Here is a 12,380-nt window from a genome sequence, read left to right as displayed (position 1 = left end):
CTCTGCTGGCCAGGCTGGAGTGCTGTGGCCGGATCTCAGCTCACTGCAAGCTCCACCTCCCGGGGTCCCGCCATTCTCCTGCCTCAGCCTCCCGAGTAGCTGGGACTACAGGCGACCGCCACCTCGCCCGGCTAATTTTTTGTATTTTTTAGTAGAGACAGGGTTTCACCGTGTTAGCCAGGATGGTCTCGATCTCCTAACCTCGTGATCCGCCCATCTCGGCCTCCCAAAGTGCTGGGATTACAGGCTTGAGCCACCGCGCCCGGCCCGTTATTTTTATTTTACTTGTTGAGACAGAGTCTCACTCTGTCCACCCAGGCTGGAGTGCATTGGTACCATCTCAGCTCACTGCAGCCTCAACCTCCCAGGCTCACGTGATCCTCCTGAGTGGCTGGGACTACAGGCGCGCACCACCACACCCGGCTAACTTTTGTACTTTTAGTAGAGACACGCTTTTGCCATCTTGCCCAGGTTACCTGTTGTTATTATTCCTCTTTCCCCTACAGCTAATACCCTGCCATATCTACCGCCCCTGCACATGTAGAGACTGGATGTGTGGGCAACTTTTAGTTTGCCAGGTGTCACCTGTCTGCCAGGGATGTGTGATACATTCTCCCTGGAGTGGCTCTGCCGGAGCTGTGTTTGTATTTCCTGCTGTCCGGGGGAGCGTGGAAGGCTTGTGACTTGGCACGAGGTCCCAATGGGTGTTTCTGTTGGGCACCCTCTGTGTGATGGCTGGGGCTGGCTTCCTGGGTGTGACCCAGGGATTCCCACTGGGCTCTGCACTCAGAAGCACCCTACACTTGGTTTGAGGCTCTGCTGTCACCATCTTGAAATTCTTTACAATTTTTGAACAAGGGACCCTGCGAATTAATGTGGCTGGTTCTAACGATAGCCATACCACACAGGTTGTCAACTTCATCCCTCCCAAGGTCCTCTCAAAGGGAAGTTACTAATGTTTCACAGAAGAAGCAAATCTATTTCATTCATTCATTCACACGGTCACTGTGCACCTGATTACCAAGCCAGGTCTGGAAATTCCTCAGAGAGCTTCCATTCTAGAGAGCGTGTGTTTCAGAATGGGGAAAATAGACAAAAACCAAGCAAACAAAGAACCACGATCACTTCAGATAATGACTAAGTGCTGCAAAGACAAGAAAGCAGAGGGATGTGAGGGAGAAGGGTGTAAAGATTAACTTCAGTGAAGGAGAAGCTGGAATCAAGGCTGGAGTTCAGCTGTGCCTTATTGCACTCCAGGGGTACTTGCTAAAGATCTGGGGTTATTTCAGGCCATGCGTGGTGGCTCACGCCTGTAATCCCAACACTTTGGGAGACTGAGGTGGGTGGATCACTTGAGGTCAGGAGTTCAAGACCAGCCTGGCCAAGATGATGAACCTCCATCTCTACTAAAAATACAAAAATTAGCCGGGGGCAGTGGTGAGCGCCTGTAATCCCAGGTACTTGAGAGGCTGAGGCAGGAGAATCGTTTGAACCTGGGAGGTGGAGGTGGCAGTGAGCTGAGATCGCGCCACTGCACCCCAGCCTGGGTGACAGAGCAAGACTCTGTCTAGGGCGGGAGGAGATCTGGGGTCATTTGTAGGTTCCCCACCCCCCACAAGGCAGGGTGGTCATTAGTTAATGGGGTCCAAGTAGGGGAGTCAATGGGGGTCTCCTCAAGCCAGAGGGGACTATTCATCCCCAAAACCTGGTCACCCCAGCTTCTCACAATAAACTCAGAGGCCCAGTTTTTTGGGGGGACAGTGGGTGAGGAGAAGGGCAGCCTTGGTTTCTCTGAGGGTCTCCAAGTTCTCGCAGTGCCAGGCCCCCTGTGCCTGAGGCTTCTGACCGGCCCTGCGGCTTGGTGAGCATTTTTCTTGCACTTTTGACCTTCCCCACACCAGCACAGGGAGGCCAGTTTCAGTTTTCCCCGCTTCCTCAGATGGAGATGGTGAAGCTCAGAGATGCCAAGTGACTCATCCAAAAGTCACACAGCAAATCAACTCCAGAGCAGATTCCTTGAGGCCCCAACCAGGCTGCTTTTCATTCCAAAGGGCAGTGCAGGCGCTCAGCTCTGAGCGCTGGCTGCCAAGTTAGTGCGGTCCAGGGCTGCTCTGGGAGCTCAGCGGGATAAACAGGCCCCCTGCTTCGGAAGGGAGGGGCGGTGCGCGGCCAACGGGACACTTTATACCTCTTTATACCTGGAAACCATCCCCGCAACCCCCCATCCAGTCTTTGCAAGGGAGAAGTAATGAGCTTCCCAGAAAGCCCGGAGCAAAGGCAGGCACCTCCCCAGTCTCTTCCCACGAAAACCCAAAGCTGACCCTGGAGGCCCAGCCCTCGGGTTTAGAGGCTCCTTGGGGGAAGCGGAGACAGAGACCCTAGTGGAGAGGCTGCCCCCGGAGGGGTGGGAGCTGCCAACCTCAGGGGTGCTCCGGGGGAGCAAGGCCGCTCCAGGGAGGCGGGTGCCCGTCAGGGAGACGGCGAGGGCTGCCGGGACGGTTCACGCGGCGGCCAGCAGACTGGCTGCGTGTTGCAATGTCTGGTGGCGTTTGCAGCATCCTGTCCGTGTGTGCAGCTGGGGTAACCTCGGGCCGGCGGAGGAGCGCGTGTGGCTCGTAGGCCCTGCGGCCGGAGGCTGCTGGCACCTTGCATCTCATTTACAGCTCCGGGTTCAGCCACAGGTCAGCGGCGCCCGTGACATCACGGCGTCTGTTTACCGACGGGTCTGGGCAAGAGCGGGCGGTCCCGGGGCGGGAGGGGGACCCCAGCAGCACCCCGGCCTCCAGCCCGGCTCCCCTCCTCACCCCCGCCCAGCCCCTCCCTGTCTGCACCTGAGACCTCAACCCAGCCCCTTCTGCAGCCATCTACCCTGCCCCTTCCCCATCTGCCCCCAGAATCCCAACCCAGCTCCTCTCCACAGCCCCCAGCCTGTACCATTGCCCCCCATCTGTACCCTGACTCCACCTCGGCCTTCCTTCACAGCCCGGCCCAGGACCCCAACCTGTTCCTACGCTTTCCCCGCAAAGCCCTCCCTATCTGCTCCCGGGACACCAACTGGCCCCTTCCTCACCCGCTCCACCCAGTCGCCTCCCAGTCTGCACCCAGGACCCCAGCCTCGCCCCACCCCCTCCCCATCTATCTCCCGCCCCTTCCCATCCCCTTTCCCTTTCCCCATCCGCCGCTTGGGGATCCAGCCCCGATCCCCCACCCAGCCTGCAGCCCCGCCCAGCCCCGCCCAGCCCCTCCTGGGACCCCCGCGGCCCCGCCCCGCGCCCGCCCCTGGGCCCACTTTCAGAAAGACTTCCTGGAGCCTCCTGCCCGACCCGCTGAGGCTTGGCGGCTCCTCCTGCCACCCCCTCACGCCATCATGTGAGCCAGGCTGGCCTCCCGGCCGCGCACAGAGCCGGCTGCAGCTCGTTAGGTGTCAGGGCCAGGGTTGGGACGGCCCGGGCACTTTGTTATTGGAAACTGGGCTCACCCCGCTGCGCTAGGTGGGTCCCCGGCGCTGGGGCAGCCTCTTCCACGGGAGCTGCCCTTGCCACCTGGAACTGCTTTCTCCCTCGCCGCCTCCCCTCCCCCTCCCCCTGCGTGAAGCAATTGTTCTGGAGGCTGAAGGGACCTGGGATTCTCTTCCCGCACACCTGGGGCTTGCCAGAGCCAACCCTCCTGGAGAGGGAGGCACTGGGGCTCAGGGAACGGCAACCCCATTCTTCCATTTTCTCAGGCCAAACGCTCTGGGGTCATCTGGGAAGCTCACTTTCTCTAGCACCCAGCTCTGCAGCCGTCCGGAATCCCTCTTCTCCCATCACCTAAGCACCCCAGACCAGCCCCTTCCAGCTTCGTGTCAGAGGCTGTTGTTTCTCTGCTTACAACCTCCCAGTCTACCCCATCTCAGAATAGAATTCAAAGTCCTGCTGCGGCTGATATCTCCCGCTTGCTCTTCCACGCTGGTCTCTGTGCTGGGGAAGTTCATTCCCAGGGCCTTTGCATCAGCTGCTCCCGCCGCCAGGGATGCTCTTCCTCCACAAGTCTGTATCGCTCCCTCCTTCACTTCCCTCGTGTCTCTTCCAAAATGTTACCTTAACCAAGAGGACTTCCCTGCATCCCCCCATCTAAATACCACTCCCACCCCATAATCACTCCCTCCAACCCCCTACAAAGCTATGTGTTCCTCACATGCACTTCTAGCCACCTCTACTTAATAACAGTCATTCGTTCTTGTGAACAAGTGTTCATGCTCGTCGTCCCCGGACTTACATACAAGCAAACTCTGCAAGTGGGATAAATGTATTCCCCGCTGGATCCCAGGGCCTCCAAAGTGCCTGGTGTACACAATTCCACAAATAATGAATGAATGAATGAATGAATGAATGAATGAATGAGGCAGGACAGGGCTGTTAAAAGAGCTTCCCTTTGGAGTCCAAGACTTGCTTTGAAACTTCTAGTAGTGCAGCCTGCATGAGTTACTTAGATTGTCCAAATTTGAATCCACCCCACTGGACAGTAATCTGGAGATGTGTGCTGTGAGGGAAGGGTGGTCTGTAGATGCTGGCTCTTCCCTCCCCTCCTTGGCACCCCCATCCCAAGGTCATCCAGCACTTTGCAGCAAGAGGTCCAGTGGGGGAAAAGGGCAAAGGTGGTGAGGCATCGGCCATGAACTGTAGCCTGAGTTTCTCTGCCTCCGTGTTTTGCCAAGTGCAGCCCTGGGCAGTCAGATGGAGGTGGAGCCCCGGCCAGTCTTGTGGGCTGTGGATGTTTGTGAAAAGAAACATCACCCCATGGATTTCTGGCTGGGAGGGAGCAGTGTCCTGCCCGCCCCTAGTCAGCTTTTGTGACAGTTTCCCTGGAGGGTTTTCTGAGTGGTCCCAGAACCAAAAAGTTTCGCAAGAATCACACCCAGGGATGAGGTGGAGACTGCTCAGTTGTCACGTACTGGCTCTTGGCAGGGCGTGTTTTTAGCGTTTGAAGGAGTGTCCGCAGGAACATGAGGTGCTCATCGCAGGGGGAGACATGCCTGTCTCAGCAACTGGGAAGGAGGAAATCAAAGAAGGGTAGAAATCAAATCAGAGCTGGTGTTTGTGGGGTTGAGACATTTTACATGAAGACCTCTTGGGTAAAGAGACACTTGAGCAGAACCTATGAGAAGGTGGCCAGGTGTGGTACCTCACTCCTGTAATCCCAGCACTTTGGGAGGCTGAGGCAGGAGGATCACTTGAAGCCAGGAGTTCAAGACCAACCTGGGCAACAATGTGAGACCCCCATCTCTACAAATAATAATAATCATAATAATTTTTTAAAAAGAAGAGAGGGTGCCCTACAAGGAGAGGGATACTTGGGAAAAGAGAACCGAGAGAAGCCGGTGCAAAGGCCCTGAGGTAGAGGGGAGCCAGTGCTTCTGTAGGGCCGAGACCTAGGAGGGAGGAGCTGAGACGAGGGATGGGGCAGACTAGGAAGGGCCTGCGATTCCAGTATACACTAGATTCCAGTCTGTGAGATGGGCAGCCATCAGTAGTCATGAGCAGGGTAACGTGGTCTGACACATTCTAGAAGGATCTCTGCCTGCTGTGTTGAGAACAGACTGAGGCAGGGGACCCTGGGGCAAAGGTAGGAGCCGGGTGACCTGTTGGGACCAGGTGAGGGATCCACCTGTGCTCCAGGTGAGGGGCACTGAGGCAGGGCCCCGAGGAGCAGCCGTGGAGGTGGCGAGAAGTGGTGAGAAGCCTCTGGATTTCAGAGGTCAGGCTGACAGGGTGCATGGTGGAGTGGGCATACGGTGAGAGACAGCACTTAATGCGGGAGAGTGAAGAGGCTTCAGAGGTTAAAAAGAGCTGGGCATCTGAGAACACGGAATGGTGTGGAGGGGACACAGCTTCTGTTGCTTCCAGCCTCGGGAGCCTGGGGCTGGGCCTTGCTTGGCCTCCTCCATCGAATGAGGATAATGCAGCCGCCCATTTGTGTTAGTTTCCTGTCAATGGCACAACAAATGACCACCAGCTGCGTAGCCCAAAACACCAGAGCTGCTCTCACAGTTCTGGGTACCAGAGGTCCGAACTCCAGGTATCAGCAGGACCCCACTCTCTCCCGGACTCTAGGGAAGGATCCTTCCTCGTCCCTTTCAGCTCCTGGTGGCTCTTGGCAGCTCCTGACATCGCGTGGCTTGTGGCCGCCTCACTGCAGTCTCTGTTTCCGTCTTCACACAGCCTTCCTCTCCTCTGTGTGTGTCTCTGTTCTGCCTCTCATGAGGACGCTAATCCTTAGATTCAGAGCCCACCCTAACCCAGGGTGATCTCACTTTGAGATCCCCAACTCAATTACAGCTACTCAGTTACAAAGACCCTTTTTCTGCATAAGGTCACATTCACAGGTACCGAGGGTTAGGACTTGGACTCAGCTTCTCAGGGGACACTAATCAGCCGACTGTACCACCCCCAGGCAGCCAAGAGGACTCAGTCTAAGAGCCCAGAGCAGGACCCAGCCTGTAGTAAACACAGATTGTTCACTGTGGTGGCGGTGAGTGCTTGCCACAGTCCCACCCCGCCCACTTGGAGACCAAGGGTGCTCCAGGCATACCCTGTACCCCTCACAGCAACCAGCCCTGGGCACTGTGCTGAGCCGTGCTCAGAACAGCTTCTGTCCTCACCTGTCCTCCCACCTGAGCCCCATCAGAGCCCCGGTGTCCTTGCAGAGGGGCAAGGAGCATCTCTGTCACGCCTTTCAATAACCACTTGGTCATCAAGACTGTATGATGACTGCATCTTTCCCTTGTTCCCCGGGAGGTGGACACCTTTCTGTCCAGTCCTTGGCACATGGCATCTGCTCACTGTACATGTGCACTGAATGGATATGTTGTTTCGTGGAGTCACTTTGCTCCCGCAGGTGAAGTCAGCGGCAAAGGGCACAGATTGCTTATGTCGAGGTTCCAGCTCTACCACTTACCACTTGGAATTACATAGCCCCTTCGTGTATCAGTTTTCGCAGATATGAGCCCTTCTAGAGCTGACAGAGGACTAGATGCCCCACGGCACCCATGCTGAGGCGGCGTGGCCAGCTAGTGAGCCCCGCGTGCATGTCAGAGCTCCTGTCATTCCTGTGCCTCCCAAGCGGGCCGGTTCCAGGCTGGACGCCCGCCTGGAGGAAGTCTGTGCCCTGCTCCAGGTTGCGGTCAGGGACTTGTGGGAGGGCAACACCGCGGGCTGATCTAATTTGAGGAGCTTCATCACAATCTTCCCCAACAGCTGAGCCAGTGGTAGCCAAAACATTCTCGGCAGGCCAAAACAGGGGCCGGCAGCCAGGGAGAGTCTGTTTCTCAGGGCTACGTGGGAGAGACCTGTCTAGGCTTCAGCAGCTCAGCAGTGCAGGAACAGGAAGGGCACATAAGGACCTAGCCGAAGTCCCTGAAAGGCCCAGTGGCTTCTGTCACCTCTGACCTCCTGGGGTCGGCTGTGGGGCACCTGTAACAAACCTAGGGCTACCCCAATAAATGGTAGCTGTTACTATTTGTATCAGCACAGCAACAGAAATAGATCCCCCTTGCTGACGGAAGATCTAGAACCCTGTTGGGGTAACGGTTGCCTGGAAGACTCCTTCTGAAGCTCTGTGTCTGTCTCCTCCCCTAGAAACAGCCTTGAGTGGGGCAAAACCACAGACTCGTGCGATCTCTCTGTCCCCCTCCTTTTACCTGACAGCATGCGGACTGGATTGTGTAGAGTCTGGAAAACAGGCCTCCCAGAAAAAAAGGTGGAAAGGATTAGAAAGTCTGGGAAGGAGGTGCTGGAAGCCAGTACCTGATCACTGTGGATCAGTTTGGATCAGTGTGATCAGAGTGGATCTGCACTGGAAGCAGAAGGGCTGGTAGGCTTGTTGTGTGTGCCCAGGTGACAGGCCAGCACTCTCAATGGGTGACAGCTAGAGGGATCCCACTGGGGTCCATTGGGAGAAAGCAGGCTTCCTTCTAGGGCTGTGCTGGAGAGGGACAGGCTGAGGATTCAGAAACATTCCAACTCTTTTTTTTTTTTTTAGCGACAGAGTCTTTGTAGAAATGACTATTCTAGGCCCGGCACAGTGGCTCACGCCTGTAATCCCAGCACTTTGGGAGGCTGAGGCAGGTGGATCGCCTGAGGTCAGGAGTTCGAGACCAGCCTGATCAACATGGCGAAACCCCGTCTCTACTAAAAATACAAAATTAGCTGGGTGTGGTGGTGCGCACCTGTAATCCCTGCTATTCAGGAGGCTGAGGCAGGAGAATCACTCAAACCTGGGAGGTGAAGGTTTCAGTGAGCCGAGATGGTGCCATTGCCCTCCAGTCTAGGCAACAAGAGTGAAACATCATCTTAAAGAAAAAGAAATGACTATTCTAGAAACCTAAAGTGTCACCACTCTGGATGACTGGGGCAGGAGTGAGGAGAGGCCTGGGATGATGTCTGCCTGCTCCCCACCCTACCCTTAGCACCTCCAGAGGCTCCTCACTAGCACCCCCAGGGTTCCTTGGGGCTCTGCTTGAAAACCTCTCCTGCCTAAGAAATCCCTCCACAGCTTGCTCTGCAGGTGGACAGTTTTAACGACTGGTCTCTAGCTTCTCAGGCTTGGGGGCATAGACAAAGGAGAGCCTTCTAAGTAAGGTGGAAGGATGGAACCAAGAGATAGCAAGATTCTGTGGTTTTGCCCCAGTCAAGGCTGTGCCTAGGGCAGGCAAGATGGGACAGCCCCAGATGGGGTCTTCCAGGCAACCGTTTCCCCTTCAGAGTATGTGGATCTTCTACTGCAAAGGGGGATCTATTTCTGTTGCTGTGCTAATAATAATAATAACAACAATAATAATAATGACAGCTAGCTTTTTAAAAAACAGAGACAGCGTCTTGCCATGTTGCCCAGGCTGATCTTGAACTCCTGGTCTCAAGCGATTCCCCCACCTCGGCCTCCCAAAGTGCTGGGAATATAGGGGTGAGTCACCATATCCAGCCCACAGCTGGCATTTATTGTGCCCTTTCTTAATCTTCCCAACTACCCTTCAGAGTGAGTGTTTTAGGCTGGGAGCGGTGGCTCACACCTGTGATTCACCATGTTGGTGAATTATGGAGAAACTCCATCTCTACTAAAAATACAAAAATTAGCTGGGTGTGGTGGCACACACCTGTAATCCCAGCTACTTGGGAGGCTGAGGCAGGAGAATCGCTCAAACCCAGAAAGCAGAGGAGGCAGTGAGCCGAGACTGTGCCACTGCACTCCAGCTTAGGCCACAGAGCAAGACTCCATCTGAAAAAGAAAGAAAAAGAGTGGGTGTTTTAAACCTTAATTCATAGAGGTTAAGTTCATGTCATTCATAACTATTAAAGGATTGAACCCAAGCAGTCTGGCTCCGGAGCCCGTGTTCTAAGCTGCTCCACTCAAGACAGGGTCTCTCCTGTTGGAAATAGGCAGGGTTGTGAAAGGGGGAAATTCCAGTGGTAACCTATGCCACAGTCACATTCATCCTCTGCTATCTAGCAGCCTGCTCTAACCCTAATGTCTTACAAGCTAGATGTTGCTTGCCTGCTTATTCTCATCTGACCACAGGGATGGATTTTTATTAACAGACTCCTGCTGGAGGGGCCAGGAGCAGAAAGCTATGCACCCTCCACACTGACCTTCCCACCCCACCACCCAGCCTGCTGTGGTTTGGGGTCTCTGGTGGGTATGTTCTTTACCTCTGAGAAGCCAAGTCAGCGCCAATCCAGCTCCACAACATCAGGCCCGTGGGACATGAGCCGGCCTGCCAAAGACCTGCCCAGGGTCTCAGATCTTTCCGGGGCTGCCAATTATAAACAGATGCTCCTCCTGGGACCCACCCAGAGACCACCCGGCTCATGTCGCCAGTGGGAGGGTGTGCTGCAGCTGAACTCCAGGAATGAAAGCCAAGTCCAGCATTAGTGCAAGCCCCTCTGGGCTAGGAAGGCAAGGCTGGGTAGAGAAGAGGTACTCAGTATCCTCTGATCTAGGGCCTCCTGGGGCTGGTGTCTTGTGATGATGTTAGCTGAGCTTTCACTCTTGTACCTGGCCCATGCTGGATGCTGGGCTTACGAGATGAGTAAGATTCCCTGGAGGACCTTGCACGCTCATGGGAGAGGCAGGGCTGTTCACCAGCCAGCATGCTCACATCCATGCACTAGTGGAGGTTGAACAAACACTAGTGTTAGCAGTGAGGAATGGCTATCCTGAGTCAGGCTGATCTGCTGTTATGAGCGGCATGACCCTGGGTGAGTCACTGTCTGTCTGAGGCTTGCCTATTAAATGGAGAAGGTAAACCTACCCACCTCGAGGGGTTGTGAGGATTAAAGAAGAAAACATATCCATGTACTCAGCACAGTGTCTGACCCATGGCAACTGCTCAACAGATTTGGCCATTGTATAGTGGTGGCGCTGTTGTTGTTGTGAGGAGGCTGGAAAGAGCAGCCAGGGAGGCTTCAGGACTGAAGGAGCATTCAAGCAGGGTTTTGCAGGTTGAATAGGAGTCCATAAGTAGCCTTGGCATTAGAAACAGAGAAAAACAGCCCGGGCTGGGCACCAGGTAGGGACACAGGAGAACCCTGAATTTGGAGATTGAGTCCCTATCCTCTAAGTGACCCCAAATGGCCGTGACAGCACATGCAGGGCCAAAAGCCCTGTGTAATGAGCGAGTGGAAACTGGGAGCTGTGGATCCCCTGGCAGGCTCCCTCCCTCAGTCACTCAACAATGGGAAGAGAGATGTGAATAACAGTCCCTTCACAATGGATGAGGGCCCCTGAAGGGCCCTGCTCGGGGGCTGGGGAACAAGGGCTTGGACCCACAGGATTGAGTGAAGTTAGCTGTGTGTTAAGAATCTATTTGGGGAATGATCCATGGGGAAGCTTTTACTCCACCCTCTGTTGTTTTTTGTTTCGGTTTGGTTTTTGGTTTTTGTTTTTTTTGAGACCGGGTCTCTCTCTGTCATCCAGGCTGGAGTGCAGTGGCGCAGTCTTGGCTCGCTGCAGCCTCTGTCCCCTGGGCTCAAGTGATCCTCCCACCTCAGCCTCCGGAACCACCACACCCAGCCCCACCTTCTATTTCTAAGATCATAAATGACAATACTTGTTCTTTAGAGATATTTTTTGCTTATACAAATATAAAGAAGCAAACGACAGTCAGCTGTGATCCTGCCTGAGACACCCATGTCTGTGTAGCCTGTTGACTTCCATTGACCTGGTGGCTTACTCCTGTAATCCCAGCACTTTGGGAGGCCGAGGTAGGAGAATCGCTTGAGCCCCAGGAGTTTGAGACCAGCCTGGGAAGCATGGCAAAACCCCATCTCTACGAAAAATATAAAAATTAGCCGGGAGTAGTGGCTTGCACCTCTGATCCCAGCTGCTTGGGAGGCTGAGGTAGGAGGATCACCAGGAAATGGAGGCTGCAGTGAGTCATGACTGTGCCACTGCACTCCGGCCTGGGCAACAGAGCAAGACTCTGTCTCAAAAAAAAAAAAAGTTTAGAGTTGAGATTGTCTTATTCAAATAGTGCTGCACCCCTTTTGTCCCAACATTAGACTCCTGAGCATGGTTTGTTTTGTTGTTGTTGTTGTTGTTTGAGACAGAGCCTTGCTCTGTCACCCAGGCTGGAGCGCAGTGGTGCAATCGCGGCTCACTGCAAGCTCTGCCTCCCGGGTTCACACCATTCTCCTGCCTCAGCCTCCTGAGTAGCTGGAACTACAAGCGCCTGCCCCCACGCCCAGTGAGTTTTTTGTATTTTTAGTAAAGATGGGGTTTCACCGTGGTCTCGATCTGACCTTGTGATCCGCCCGCCTCGGCCTCCCAAAGTGCTGGGATTACAGGCATGAGCCACTGCGCCCACTCCTGAGCATCTTTCCATGTCATGACACTTAACCATTTTAAAGTCTGCAGAAGAGGGTGTATCAGAGCAGTGCTATGATTTTCTCAGCTATTCCTCCCCATGGGAAATACCAGCAGAGAGTGGGTACTGAGCAGTTAGTGGGTGCCAGCTTCTGCCAGCTTAATCCCCACAGGACCCCTTGAAGAGAGGAGATGTGCTTTCTCTTACAGGACAGTGAGTGGTGGTGCAATCCCCACAGCCTGTGGAGCCGGACATGACCTTGGTTCAAATCCCAGCTCCATTATTCAGTTGCTGTGTGACCTCAGACAAGTTGCTTAGCCTCTCTGAACTACAATGTCCTTAGCTTTAAAATGGGCATGATATGGCCACCTTGTCAATTCCCCGATGCAAATAAGGTTTTCTTGCTTATTCTTTATCCCACTTACTGTCATTTGTGACTGTTTTCTGATTCCTTCTGTCTTCCCCCACTGGAATGTGGGTTTCTTGAAGCAGGATCACATCTGCTTCATTGTCTGTTGGATCACCACCCCAGCCCATAGCC

General features: G+C 54.5%; 1 protein-coding gene across 4 annotated transcripts in view; it reads left to right on the top strand.

Annotated features, from left to right (window-relative positions):
- DHRS3 (dehydrogenase/reductase 3) overlaps nt 1-12,380 on the top strand; it is a 55,814-nt gene that overhangs the window by 23,999 nt on the left and 19,435 nt on the right. Inside the window, exon 1 of one of the 4 annotated variants that reach the window (XM_017888032.1) lies at nt 2,365-2,681. The exons of the other annotated variants lie outside the window; for them this stretch is intronic. The gene's annotated coding sequence lies outside the window, so the exon portion shown is untranslated. Of the gene's footprint in view, nt 1-2,364; nt 2,682-12,380 lie in introns of those variants that run through there. 4 annotated transcript variants of the gene reach the window in all.

This window comes from Rhinopithecus bieti, unplaced genomic scaffold (genome assembly GCF_001698545.2).
Source record: "Rhinopithecus bieti isolate Rb0 unplaced genomic scaffold, ASM169854v2 scaffold_16234, whole genome shotgun sequence".
NCBI classification, from domain to species: Eukaryota; Metazoa; Chordata; class Mammalia; order Primates; family Cercopithecidae; genus Rhinopithecus; species Rhinopithecus bieti.
Note: the sequence above shows the minus strand (reverse complement) of the source record. Positions and strands in the feature narration are given on the sequence as shown.